This window comes from Eptesicus fuscus, chromosome 12, assembly GCF_027574615.1.
Source record: "Eptesicus fuscus isolate TK198812 chromosome 12, DD_ASM_mEF_20220401, whole genome shotgun sequence".
NCBI classification, from domain to species: Eukaryota; Metazoa; Chordata; class Mammalia; order Chiroptera; family Vespertilionidae; genus Eptesicus; species Eptesicus fuscus.
The window spans coordinates 7820350-7833226 of NC_072484.1; the positions used below are offsets into that span (position 1 = coordinate 7820350).

Genomic DNA, 12877 nt, shown 5'->3' on the forward strand with positions numbered 1-12877 from the left:
CCCAATTTTCATATATTTCCGTATTTCTTTCCTTTTTTTCTTTTTTAAAAATATGTTTTCATTGATTTTAAACAAGAGGAAGGAAGAGGGAGAGAGAAAATTGATGAAAGCTCTAGCTGGTTTGGCTTAGTGGATAGAGCATCCGCCTTCGGACTGAAGGGTCCCGGGTTCCAGTCAAGGGCACATGCTTGGGTTGCCAACTGGATCCCCAGTAAGGGCCCTGAAGGAAGCAGTCGTTCAATGATTCTCTCTCATCATTGATGCATCTATCTCTCCCTCTCCCTTCCTCTCTGAAACCAATAAAAAAAGAAAATTGATGAGAGACACTGATCGGCTGCCTCCTATATCCCCCTACGGGGGATCGAGCCCACAACCCCAGCATGTGCCCTGACTGGGAATTGAACCAGTGACCTCTTGGTGCATGGGACAATGCTCAACCACTGAGCCAGGCTGGCTGGGCCTTTCTTTTTATTTTTTTTTAATTTTTTTTATTTTTAAATATATTTTATTGATTTTTACAGAGAGAGAAAGGGAGAGGGATAGAGAGTTAGAAACATCGATGAGAGAGAAACATCGATCAGCTGCCTCCTGCACACGCCCTACTGGGGATGTGCCCGCAACCAAGGTACATGCCCTTGACTGGAATTGAACCTGGGACCCTTGAGTCCGCAGGCCGACGCTCTATCCACTGAGCCAAACCGGTTAGGGCGCCTTTCTTTCTATTTATTTGCTTATTTAGGTACAGTTGACATATAACATTATATTAATGTCAGGTATGTAACTATTATTTGATATTTATATATTATGAAATGATCAGCATGTATATTTGTGTGCATGTAAACATAGGTATGTATTTGTGCCTAGTATATGTATATACACATACATACCTATATATTATGTACACATATCCATATTTTTCTTTTAGAAAATATGGTATGGTGTGTGTGTTTAAACAAAAAATGGTATACCTTTTTGCAGCTTGATTCCTTTTTAACATTTTTTTATTTAACAATGTTTTGGTGATTTAGGTACATGTGGCCCTACTTCATTCTTCCCAGGGCTGTCTATTAAGTTTGGAGATACTGTAGTTTATGTGGCCATTTTCTTTTGATGGATGTGTAGGTGGTTTCTAATTTTTCTCTATTACAAATAAACAGTGCTGCAGTGAGCATTCTTACGTACCTGAGGGGTTATTTATTACCCTGGAGTAGGCATTATAATTATATGCTTCCCTATTTATTTATGCTTTAATTTGTTTAATGCCTATTTCTCCTATTAAAACGTAAGCTCCACAAGGACAGAAATACAATTTGTTTTGTACTTCACTCTTTAATTACTACCTTAGTCAAGTGCCTGGGACAAAGGAGTCTTCAGTAAATATTTATGGAGTGAATTGGTGAAAATGTTGGCTGGGGTCACGGGGTGGTTTTGCATCCCGAGAGGAGGGAGCAGTGACTTAGGTTGGCACCAGGTGAGATCTGCACAGGGCAGCGGCAGGTGGCTGTCCGCGGGGGCTAGGAAGAAGTGTTGTGGGCTGGGAGGAAGGTTCAGGCGGCCTGGCGATGAGATTCCTGTGCTGATCAGGAAACCGGAAACAAGGAACAGGAAGGAACGGGTGCAGTTGAGAGCTGTGGGGATGGTAGGACCTGTGAGATGTGCTAACTGACTAGCTCTGCGGGGCAATGGAAAGGCAGGTGTGGAGGGTTAAAACCTAGTTGAGGACACGCAGTTTTTAAACATTTATTGCCTCCCCCTTCTATGCAATAAACACTGCTAATGGCTTTGGGGACATGAGTTTGCACAGCCTTTCTCCCCTGCCCTCAAAGAGGAGGTGCAGCCTGTTGGGGAAGGTGGGTAAGCCCACAGGTACAGCAAGAAGGCGAGGGAGGGCCTGGGGGGAGGGGACCAGACCCGGGCCACACCGAGTGGACTCTCGCTGTTCCAGCAACGGGCCGAGGGGAGGACCTTCCTCCTGGCCCAGACCACACACGCCGCCTGGAGAGCGTTCAGGAAATGGGGTGTCCAGCAATGTATGTCAGTGTGCATTTTTAGAAACGAAGGACATTTAGGTCGGTGACAGAGCGGGGGCTGGCCTCAGTGTAGTCTGGGAGACGGGACACGCACTGAGGCCTGGGACCTCAGGCAGGCCGCGGTTTCACCTTTCTGAGAAAGGCAGTAACGACAAAAAGGGCGGAGATTGATAAGATGGCAGGAGCCCAGTGGCAGGTGTCCTCATCAGTGACATTTCTGATTCCGTGGCCGTGCCCTGGACGCCAGGACCGGAAGACGTCCATTGAGGTAAAGGACTGCGGGTCTTAGTTTTCACGCCTCTGTGTGTAGCCAGGAGCATCTCTGAGGAAATAATCTGTTGAGGAAGAAACACCTGAAGTTTAATAGTTCTCGTGGTTTTCCTTCCATTTCCTTTCAGTGGCTCCCCCGTGCCCTTGGAGTAAAATCCAGTCTTCACAGGCCAGGGGATCCTGCCAGCCACGCTCTCAGAGACAGTGGGAGTTCTAGGCAGGGCCCTAATGTACTCAGGTTTGACTTTTGAAAAGCTCAGTGTGACAGGTCTGTGATCTCTGCTGGAAAGGTAGTTCTTTGAACGTGAGTTCACGTCCTTCCAGCTGAATCCCTGGTATTGGGGAAAATGCCAGGCACATCACGGCGTCGGTGTGCATTCTGTTGATTGAATGCATGCCTCACCTCTCTGCCTTTAAAGCAAGATTAAAACTAGCCATTTGGGCCCAGCCAGGGTGGCTCAGTGGTTGAGCATCGACCTATGAACCAGGAGGTCACGGTTCGATTCCCGGTCAGGGCACATGGCCGGGTTTCGGGCTCGATCCCCAGTAAGGGGGTGTGCAGGAGGCAGCCAATCAATGATGCTCTCTCATCATTGATGTTTCTGTCTCTCCCTCTCCCTTTCTCTCTGAAATCAATAAAAATATTTAAAAAACAAAACCAAAAAAACAACTAACCATTGGGTTGTTAGTAGGAGGATGTAATGAGATAATGGAGATTATCTCATGCCTGGCACATGGTAACCATTTACTCATTTTTCATCCAGTATTTAGTGAGCATCTACTATGTGCCAGGCACGGTTCAAGGTTCTGGGGACACAGGATGGGGTGTGGGGGTGAGGCCTGGCTAATGTCTGCACAGGGAAGGAAACCCTGTGGTGAAGGGGTGGGGGTTGGGGGGATAGGAGCTGAGGTTGGATACCCTAGTGAGGGGGGAGGAATGGGCTATGAGGGAGGCCCCATATCTGTGGATAAGGACAAGGCCCTAGGGGCAGGTGCTGGATCTAGACTCCTAGCTCTGCTGCTTCAGACCAGTGGGCTTTGGGAGAGCCACTTCGTCCCTCTGTGCCCAGGTTCATCTACAAAGATGGAAAAACAGCCGAAACCGGTTTGGCTTAGTGGATAGAGCGCCGGCCTGCGGACTCAAAGGTCCCGGGTTCGATTCCGGTCAAGGGCATGTACCTTGGTTGCGGGCACATCCCTGGTGGGGGGTGTGCAGGAGGCAGCTGATCGATGTGTCTCTCTCATCGATGTTTCTAGCTCTCTATCCCTCTCTCTTCCTCTCTGTAAAAAATCAATAAGATAAAAAAAAAAAAAAGATGGAAAAACATAGGCTCTACCTCAGAGGGTCCCTAGGAGTTACAGTAAATGAGTTACAGAGTAGAGAGCATACACTGAGGACGTAATAAACGTTAGCGCTGATCAGCCAGCCTCTGGGCACTGGTCCTGCTTTTGGCAGAGAATTTTTGGAAGCATCAGTGCTCCATCCCAAGGCAGAGAAATGCAGAAGGCACTCCTGGGTGTGGGTTTGCACAAGTCCCTGCTCTCAATGGAGTTAACAGGTTGACTCAGACCTGAAAGTAAAAGAAAATAAAAATCCTAACCAACCAACTATACCAACAGTTTACTAGGCCATTTATGTCGTCTGATTGAGAGAGCTGGGGAAAAAAGAGGAAAGTGAGGTCAGAGACTCTCATGTTCTTCCTAGTAAACTGGGAAACCTTTCGGGTTCCAGGTCCAATGTCAATAGCATTAGGAGAGCTGACACTTGGGTGCCAGGTATATTCAAAGGCGAGTCCTACACAGCCATTCGTGGAGTTGATACTCTGTGTAATTGACCGTTGATCAACACAGGAGTTGGGGGTGCTTACCCAGGTGCAGTTGAAAATCCAAGTATAACTGCTGATGTTCCCCCACCCCCCAAACTTAACTACTAATAGCTTACTGTTGCCTCAAAGCTTTACTAATAATGTATACAGTCAGTTAACACATTTTGTGCATTATATGTATTATGGACTGTATTCTTACAATAAAGAAAGCTAGAGAAAAAAATACTATTAAGAAAATCATAGGTTTGGCTCAGTGGATAGAGCATCGGCCTGTGGACTCAAGGGTCCCAGGTTTGATTCCGGTCAAGGGCATGTCCCTTGGTTGCAGGCACGTACCCAGTAGGGAGTGTGCAGGAGACAGCTGATCGATGTTTCTAACTCTCTATCCCTCTTCCTTCCTCTCTGTAAAAAATCAATAAAATATATTTTTTTAAAAAAAGAAAAGAAAATCATAAGGAAGAGACAATAGATTTCTAGTATTGTTCCAATAGGAAAAAAATCCGTGAAGGTGGATCTGTGCCTTTGGCTGGTGTGCAGCACAGAGCTTCCCTGTGGTATGACTTGGGGCAACACAACTATCCGATGAGGCAGGTGACTAGCATTCCTATTTTACAGATGAGGACACTGAGGTCTAACCAGACCCCAGTGACTGGTTAGAAGACCCAAATTTTAATTCCCTTCCCATCGGAATGCGTTTTGAACACATTGATTGATCACTGCTACAGGCAGGCATCATGGAGATACAGCAGAGAACAAGACAGTGGCATCTGTTTTTATGGAGTTGAGTAGGAGGAGGACCGGCAGGAATGAATAAATTACTGGGGTGTAATGTGTAGTGAGGATAACCACATGGGTTTGAGATCTGGGGGTACCTGGCAGGGGTGCGTGATCTAATGTGAGTGGCTAACCCATCTCTCTACCCATTCTTTCTTCGTCAACATCCATGATATTAAATGTCTATTAGTGGTGGGGAGTTGTGGGAGAAGGTCTGAGAGTGAAATCTAGAATTCATTACTGGACATCTAAGTGGACATAGAGTAGGAAGTTGGAAATATGTTTTGGGAGTCGAGGTAAAGGCCTGGGTGAGAAAGATATAAATTTAGGAGCCTTGTTAGGTCTTCTGAGCCACTGAATTGGATGAAATCACCTAGGTAGGACCGTGGTTGGCAAACTGCTGCTCGAGAGCCACATGCGGCTCTTTGGCCCCTTGAGTGTGGCTCTTCCACAAAATACCACGGCCTGGGCGAGTCTTATTTTGAAGAAGTGGCGTTAGAAGAAGTTTAAGTTTAAAAAATTTGGCTCTCAAAAGAAATTTCAGTCGTTGTACTGTTGATATCTGGCTCTGTGGACTAATGAGTGTGCCGACCACGGCCCTAGGGGATAAATGAGAAACAGAGAAGGCACCAGCGTTGGGCCTGGGCGCTTTAGTCTGGAGGTCAGGGAGAGGGGCAAGGACCGGCCGAGGGGACTCAGGAGGAGCAGCCAGGGGAGCTGGGGAAATGAGCAGGCTCCAAATCCAGGGAAGAAGTGTTCCAAGGAGGAAGAAGGGATAGACTGTCAAATACAGATGTGGCACATAAAATGAGGATGGAAAATTGTCTGACACCCTACCGCATCCAGAGATAAAAACCAGTTCTTGCCACTGTCTTTGCAAGGTCCTGCCTTATTCCCATGCGTTCCTGTCCTCCCTCGCTGGGCCCCCCACGCTGGCCTCCTTCTAGTTCCTTCTTTAAGCAGCTTCCCTTCTGTCCTGAGCCTGCCCACCTTCTGCTCCCCACCTGGCTTCCTGATGGAGGGCCGCTGCTCCTCAGGGAGCCCCACCCCGAAACAGCAGGCACCTTCCCCTCTCCGGTGACCCTGACTTTGTGAATATAACTATCTGTGTATTGTTGGTCTACCTCCAGAACAGTGATTTTCTGTCACTGGCAGAATTTTTAAAACCTGCAAAAACTGATTTATTTAGTCAGGGGCACTGACCTCTTTTCCCTTAGATTGTAAAAAAAAAAAAAATAAAAAAAATCTATCTATCTATCTCTATCTATCTATCTATCTATCTATCTATCTATCTATCTATCTATCTCAATAGCCAACACAGTAGCTGTCTGGTGTGAATGAATCAAAATGACACCTGTTTTTCGTGTGCCACAGAACTGTGTGGTAATTAGCTTGTGTGTGCCACGATATGAAAAAGGGGGAAAATCGCTGCTCTAGAAGATAGCATGAAGTCCAAAGGGGCAAGGACTTATTTGTTTGGCTTCCTCTGAGCTCTATGTCCTGTGCCTACAACAGTGCCAGGCCCTCCCAAACTCTGGGCTTACAACTTTGCACAGTGTGTCTCATTAATCCTCCAGTCTTACTTATGCCAGTAATATAAATATATATGTTTTCTCCAATTTTATTGAGATGCAGTTTACATGTGATGCTATAAATTTAAATTGTACAGTATGATTCGAGGTATGTGTATGTTGCAAAATCATGATCACAGTAAGTTAACATCAGTCATCTCATAGTTTTTTCCCTTGTGATGAGAATTTTTTAAAAAAGAAATATATTTGTATTGATTTCAGAGAGGAAGGGAAAGGGAGAGAAAGAGAGACAAACATCAGTGATGAGAATCATTGATTGGCTGCCTCCTGCACGCCCCACACTAGGGATTGAGCCCACAACCCCAGCATATGCCCTGACTGGGAATCGAACCATGACCTCCTGGTTCATAGGTCCACATTCAACCACTGAGCCACGCCGGCTGGGCAGTGAGAACTTTGAAGGAGTTATTTTTTTCTTCCTCTTCCTCCATTTTCTTCCTTTTTCTACTTCCTCTTCTTCTTCATCATCCCATTTTATGGATGAGGAAACTGAAACCCAGAGGGATTAAATAATACTCTGGAATTACTGCAGCTTTCAAGAGGTGGCGAGGAGTATTTGGGAGTCCCGAGTGACTGCAGAGGACATTCCCACCCCCCTTCCCCCAGAACACGCAGTTTAAACCTCTCTGAGCAGGAACAGAAGCTGATTTTCTGAATGAATGGGAAAGGAGCGCTAGGCCGAGGGAAGCGCAGGTCTAGAGGCTCTGGGTCAGACAGGTTGAAGCTTAGAACCCTAAATGAGGGTTGGCCAAGACTTGAGGCTGGAGAGTTAGGCAGGGGCCAGATTACAGGCCTGGCGAGGCAGCTCTGGAGTTTGTTCTTTTCTCCTGAGGCAAGAGGAAGCCATTAAGCAGGGTGGGGACATGATCTGATTTACACTGTAAAAGCTCTTGGGCGATGGGGTGGAGAATGTTAAGGCAAACCTAGAAAGAAAGAAGCGTGGAGAAACCTCACTTATTCAAATATTTGGAGGAGAGAGTGGGTTTGTGGAGTAGGCTTGTGTTAGATGAAGTGGACAGAGTTGAAATATATTTAGAAATTATAGGGTTTGCTGATGGATTCAAGGTGTGTGGGGAAGGAGGGTGAAGTATAGTTTAAGCCAGATTATACTAGGTTTTGACCTGAGTAAGTGGGTGGATGAAAGAGAGTTCCATTTATTGAGATGAGGCTGGGCATCGGATTTCAAGAAATGTTATTTACCTTACTCTTCCCAGACTTCCTCTTATCCCAGAGTTCCCCTTTTGGAATATCAGACGAGTGCGGAAAGCTTTAAAGAGGGGCTCCCAAAGTTATGTGACACACGTAATTTTTAAAGAAAGTTTACATTTACATGTCGAGTGACGTCAGCCTTGGAAAACCTTCCAGAATATTAGAGGAAGACAAAGTGCTTGCAGAGGGGAGGGAGGCGCTGATCTAACTTGTCAGTGGGACAATTGAAGTTAAAAGATTAACAATCTCGATCCCCCCCTCCCCAACCCAAGTTAATCTAATGAATTTGTGATTGGATCTAGACTTCTATTTAAATTGAGCCTTATTCTTGGCCCCTCCCTTTTTGGTTTGCGAATAAAATCCAGCAATCACTTCTCTTCCAGGATTGTTCTGAGCCAGGTGGCCTGGCAGGCTCAGAGAGCAAGAGTCTCCAGGTTCCAGACACTGCCCCCACTTCCAAAAGGTAAATGCTGCTATTTATTTTTGTCATCTATTCTGATGTTTTATAGAGGGCTTACAATTTTGAGACGGACTTGAGTGAAAGCAAGAGGTTGACTAGAAGAGAGAGCAGTGTGGTGTTTCCTGCAGTTGGTGATCCCTACTTAATTTAGTGCACTCAGTCGTGTTAAAAGGGCTGCCCCGGCTTCTTCTCAAATGTCCTTTGTAGTTTGCGGGAGCCTGGCAGGTTGGGCTCACTTTTTCATTCTCTTTTCCTGCTAACGCCTCACTGCAGTTTTTCAGGTTTTCCTGCTCTGAACCACTAAGTTGTTTTTTTTTTTTTTTAAGCCAAGTATCTTTGTTGGCTTCCTTTCAGCTCCAGGGTTTTACACAGTTTCCAAATTGTTTTTCTGTAATAGTTCCACAGCAAAATAAATACTTACGAAATAAGAAGATCATACCGCATTCTGTTCTTCTAATTATGGCTTAGTCCCCAAACATGATTCCAATAGATGGTAAATATAGCAAATCAGAAGGGCTTTTTGTTTATTAGATCTGGAGAGAAAACCAGAAGTTGGCTAAAAGAAGAGGTCTCCTGTCACCAGGATTAAATCGGGGATAATGGGGCTATATTTTAAAGCGTACACTGGGAAACATCTTAAGGCGGGCTGGTCTGTTTAGATAATTGTGAAAAATGAAGTGTAGCTGACATTTGTCGCATTAAAAAGAGGTGAAGTGGGGCTTTTTCTGCCCCTTCCCGGAGGAGCGTGTCAGCTCACAGCGGAAGGGACATTTCTGGTCCCATTCTTTCTTTGTGCTGTCTGCTTCCCTGCAGCACCTGACTCCTGAAGAATGAGTCTAGCTAGGGAGTAATGGTAAAACAGGATTACTCGTGGGTGGGTGGAGCTAAGTAGATGTAGATCAACGTTTGATTTTCAATTTTCATTTCATACAATAACAATATAAATTCTTCACGTTTATTACAAAACCACATGTTCCTAGTGTTCTGTTACTTTTGGAGTTTCCATTTTTCATTGTTTTAAGTATACCAGCTTTCCAAACACATCTTAAGTATGAGTCTCTCTCTTCTAAAGGGAGATTGTGTCTCACAGATGCCCTTACAGCAAATTCAGACCACTCTGTCCTTTTAAAAACACAGTGTGTGTTTGCGACCCAGCACTCAGTCACTGGCAGAATTTTGCAACCATTTCCCAGTTTTTTGTTGGCATGCCTCCAAGAATAAGGTCTTTGTAATTCCTTGCTCAAACATAAGGATCACATATAAAACTCTTAGCAGATAGATCAGTTAATACAATCATCTTTCAATTTTAAAAGCTACAACATAATAAGGTTTTTTTTTTTGGGGGGGGGTTATAGGGAGAGAGAAACAGTGGTTAACAGACCATATGATGTTATTATGCTAACAAAGTGGTAGCTTTGTGAGGGCATAGAGAAAAAAAAAGCACAACCCTTTTTGCTCTGAGAATAATTCAGTAGCAACACGGTCTGAGAGCCAGGAGTCCTATTGTTCTTAGTGAAACGATTATTTGTCAAAACATTGGATTGTTTCCCCATTCCTACTGAAAAAGTTTGGACTTTTCTTTTTTGCTCAATTTTGATAGCAGGATTTTAAACTATCAGTAGTGCCATTGTGTTTACAGCATTCAGGGTTTCAGAGTTCAAAGGTTATCCATTAACATGTAGAGTGAGGCTACACTTATGTTAAGACTCAACCTGGTTCCACTAGTTCATCGTTTCTTTGTTGAGGAGCAAGGGTGGAAGTCATTTGTTTTGGTAAGTTCAATGAAGCTTCTTGTTTATGAAGAGGATGCCTCTGGACTGTGTTTCAGGATGTGACTATGTCTGAGGCTCTGAAAAGTATCTTACAGAGCGGTATTCATCTTCCCTGAGAAAGGGAACCTACTGCTGGTATCAGTGTACTTGATTAAAAAAAAAAAAAAAAAGAGTTCTGGCCGAAGAATCTACTTCTGGCACTGCTAATTAATTTGTAAGAGATTGGTTCATTTCTGTAGAAAAGACTAACCAGACCGTCTGTGGGGCTAGTAGTTCTGTATAAAATGACAGCAAAAACATCACCCTCTGCAAATGCTTCCCCTCTGCTAAGAAGCTGCCTCTCAAATTCCATTTCCTATTTATTAAGGATTGCATTGCTCACCAGCCGAGCACTTTTTTTGTCTTGATTTATTAACTGTGTACTTTAAGTGCCTTTCTTGTTATGTTTTAAGTTTTTCCATTTTGGATACACTGAAGGTAAAACAAAACAAAACACACACAACAACAAAAAAAAAAACACGGGGCTATTTTGTTTGTGGTGACTTTTGCAGAGCTCCGTTTACATTTGCATTCGTTTGCATCTTGGGGCGGAAAACTTAGTGGGTGTGATTGTGCTTCCGTGATTCCTCCTGGAGCTTAAAGTGGGGGGAATCAGTGTCCTGGGACCTTTTCTTTCTTTTCCTTTTTTTTTTCTGTGAGCAGAGAAAGAACAGTCGGAAAACGCTTTAAATGAGTTAGGCGTGGGGAGGAGGGGGAGAGGTTTTTTTTTTTGGGTTTCCATTTTAATAAGCCCGGTTTCATCCACGTGGATTTCTATCAAAGCCAAGTGGATTCTTGGAACCCAGGCCAAGTTTATAAATCTGAAGTTATAACAGCAGCGCAAACCCAGACCTTTTAGAAAAGTAACAACAAAGGATGGCTTTATGAAGATACTAATTAAAAAACATTTTAATCATCTTGTCTTATCGACCTTCCTCACACTTGAGGAAAACCCGAAGGAAGTGTTGTTTATGCACAGCTGCCTTTTAATCTGCCCGAAAGGGTGTATAGGCTTTTTGTTTGTTTGTTGGTAATTCTGGATGACCCAGGAGTTCGGGCTGCCTGCTCCGCCCCGGGCCTGGGCACACCTTGCGAGGGAGGGGGAGGCGGCGAGGCGCAGGCCTGGGTCTGCGCCTGCGCGCTGCCCTCGTGGCCCCCTCCCCGCGTACCTGTCACTGGAACCGCCGGGCGTTCGCGGTTCCACGGTTGGCCGGATGGCGGGAGGGGGTGTGTGTGTGGGCGGTGAAAGGCGAGCGCGTGCGCGGGAGTCTCCGGGGCGAGAACCGGGAGTGCGCGTGCTCGTCCGCTCGCGCCCTGGGGGCGGAGCCCGCGGCGGTGGGCGGGGCAGGGGCGCGCCCGCGGAGGTCACGTGCCCGCGGGGCGGGGCGGGGCCTCGGGGGGCGGCCGCGGCCGGTGTAGGCCGGGGGCGGGGCGTATTCGAACGGCGGGGCCGAGGGAGGGCGCAACAGCTGCTCCCTGAGCACTTTCTGACCCAACAGTCCCGGTGCGCCGGACGCGCCTCGCCCCGGCGGCTCTAGGGACCCCCCCGCGCCTGCACCCGCGCCTGCACTGTCCCCTCGCGGACGAGTAGGGGGCGCCCGAGCCTTTGCCCCCCCGTGCGCACCCCCACCCCGCTCACCTTAGCCCCGCGCCCGAGGTGAGCCCGGCCCCCAAATCCTCCGGGCGGGGGTGGGTTGGGGGTCGGGGACGCGGGGCGCTCCTTTTTTGGGGGGGGGTCTTCAAGGCGCGAGGTCCCGTGAGGGATGGTTTCGCCCTTCGACCCGTGGCCCCCCGTCTGTTTTGGGGGGCCGGGGCCGGTGAGGAATCCGGGAGGTGTCCGCACAAAAGGCCGAGAGAAACTCCCCGTCGCCTCCCCTCCTCCTGCCTTCCCCGCCCCCTCCCCTCGCCCGCTCCCTCCTCATTCAAACCTCGGCTCGCTCGTGTGGTGTCAGTTCAGTCCCGGCCGCCGCCGAGCGAGGAAATGGCCGAGGAGCCGGAGCCGCAGGTAAAGGGGGCGCGCCCCCGCCCGCGCCGGGCCCCAGGGGGCGCCCCGCGTCGCCCTCCGGCGCCCCCCCGAGCCGCCCTCGAGGCTCCGAGCTCGTTATCTTGCCCCCTCCCCGGATGGTCGCCCCGCCCGCCCGCCCGCTCCCACTCGATTCCGTTCCTCTAGGGCGCCCCCTCCCCACCCGGCGAGAAGGTGTCGGGCGAGCCCCCGGTGTGTACAGACAGTGTTTGACCATCACACTCACTCTGGGGAATAGCCGAGGTGGCCTGGGGGTGGGGGTCCCCCTCTCCGGGTCGGGAGCCGGGCCGGCCGAGGAGCCGGGGGCTGCGTACGAGGGTGCGTGGGGGCTTCCCTGAAAAGTTGGAGGGCTCCGCGGGGCGGGGCTCGCGGTTTGCCCACTCGGCCGTGGGGGGCAGAGGCCGGCGCGGGGTCCCCCACGGTGGCCCGGGAGGGGCCGGGCAAGTTGGAAACGGCCAAAACAATGCGTCCTAACAGGCGTCCCCCGCAAACAATGGCCGGGACCGTCCACACGGGCCCGGCGGAGGGCGCGTCTATAGGGGTCGGGGGAGGGGCCTGGCCTGGCCCCAGACCCCAAGGCGCATCCCTGCGAGCCCCCCCCCCCCCCCCGCGGGCGCCCCAAATCCGTGCCCGGGAGTCCCGGTCTTCTGCCCATCTCTGAGTAGGCGGTGCACGGGGCTGTGCTTCCTGGGTGTGAAATTGGGATTTTTATTTACCCCCTTTAATTTTAAAGATTTTAAAAAACACACCTAAAAACAACCCATAAACGCCTAAAGAATGTCTTTATAACTCAGTTCTGGTGGCAGACCCACAGCCAGCTGGAAGCAGAACTAGGCACTCCGAAGGGCAGGCGGGATTGAAATGTTCGCCTAAAAGTGTTTT

At 48.3% G+C, this 12877-nt stretch overlaps 1 long non-coding RNA gene across 1 annotated transcript; it reads right to left on the reverse strand.

Annotated features, from left to right (window-relative positions):
* Positions 1–1726: 1726 nt before the first annotated feature.
* LOC129150892 (uncharacterized) lies at positions 1727–12034 on the reverse strand. The gene is made up of 2 exons (XR_008557675.1): positions 11901–12034; positions 1727–2365 (listed from the first exon to the last, which is right to left on the reverse strand). It is a non-coding gene; the product is annotated as an uncharacterized LOC129150892 (long non-coding RNA).
* Positions 12035–12877: the final 843 nt, after the last annotated feature.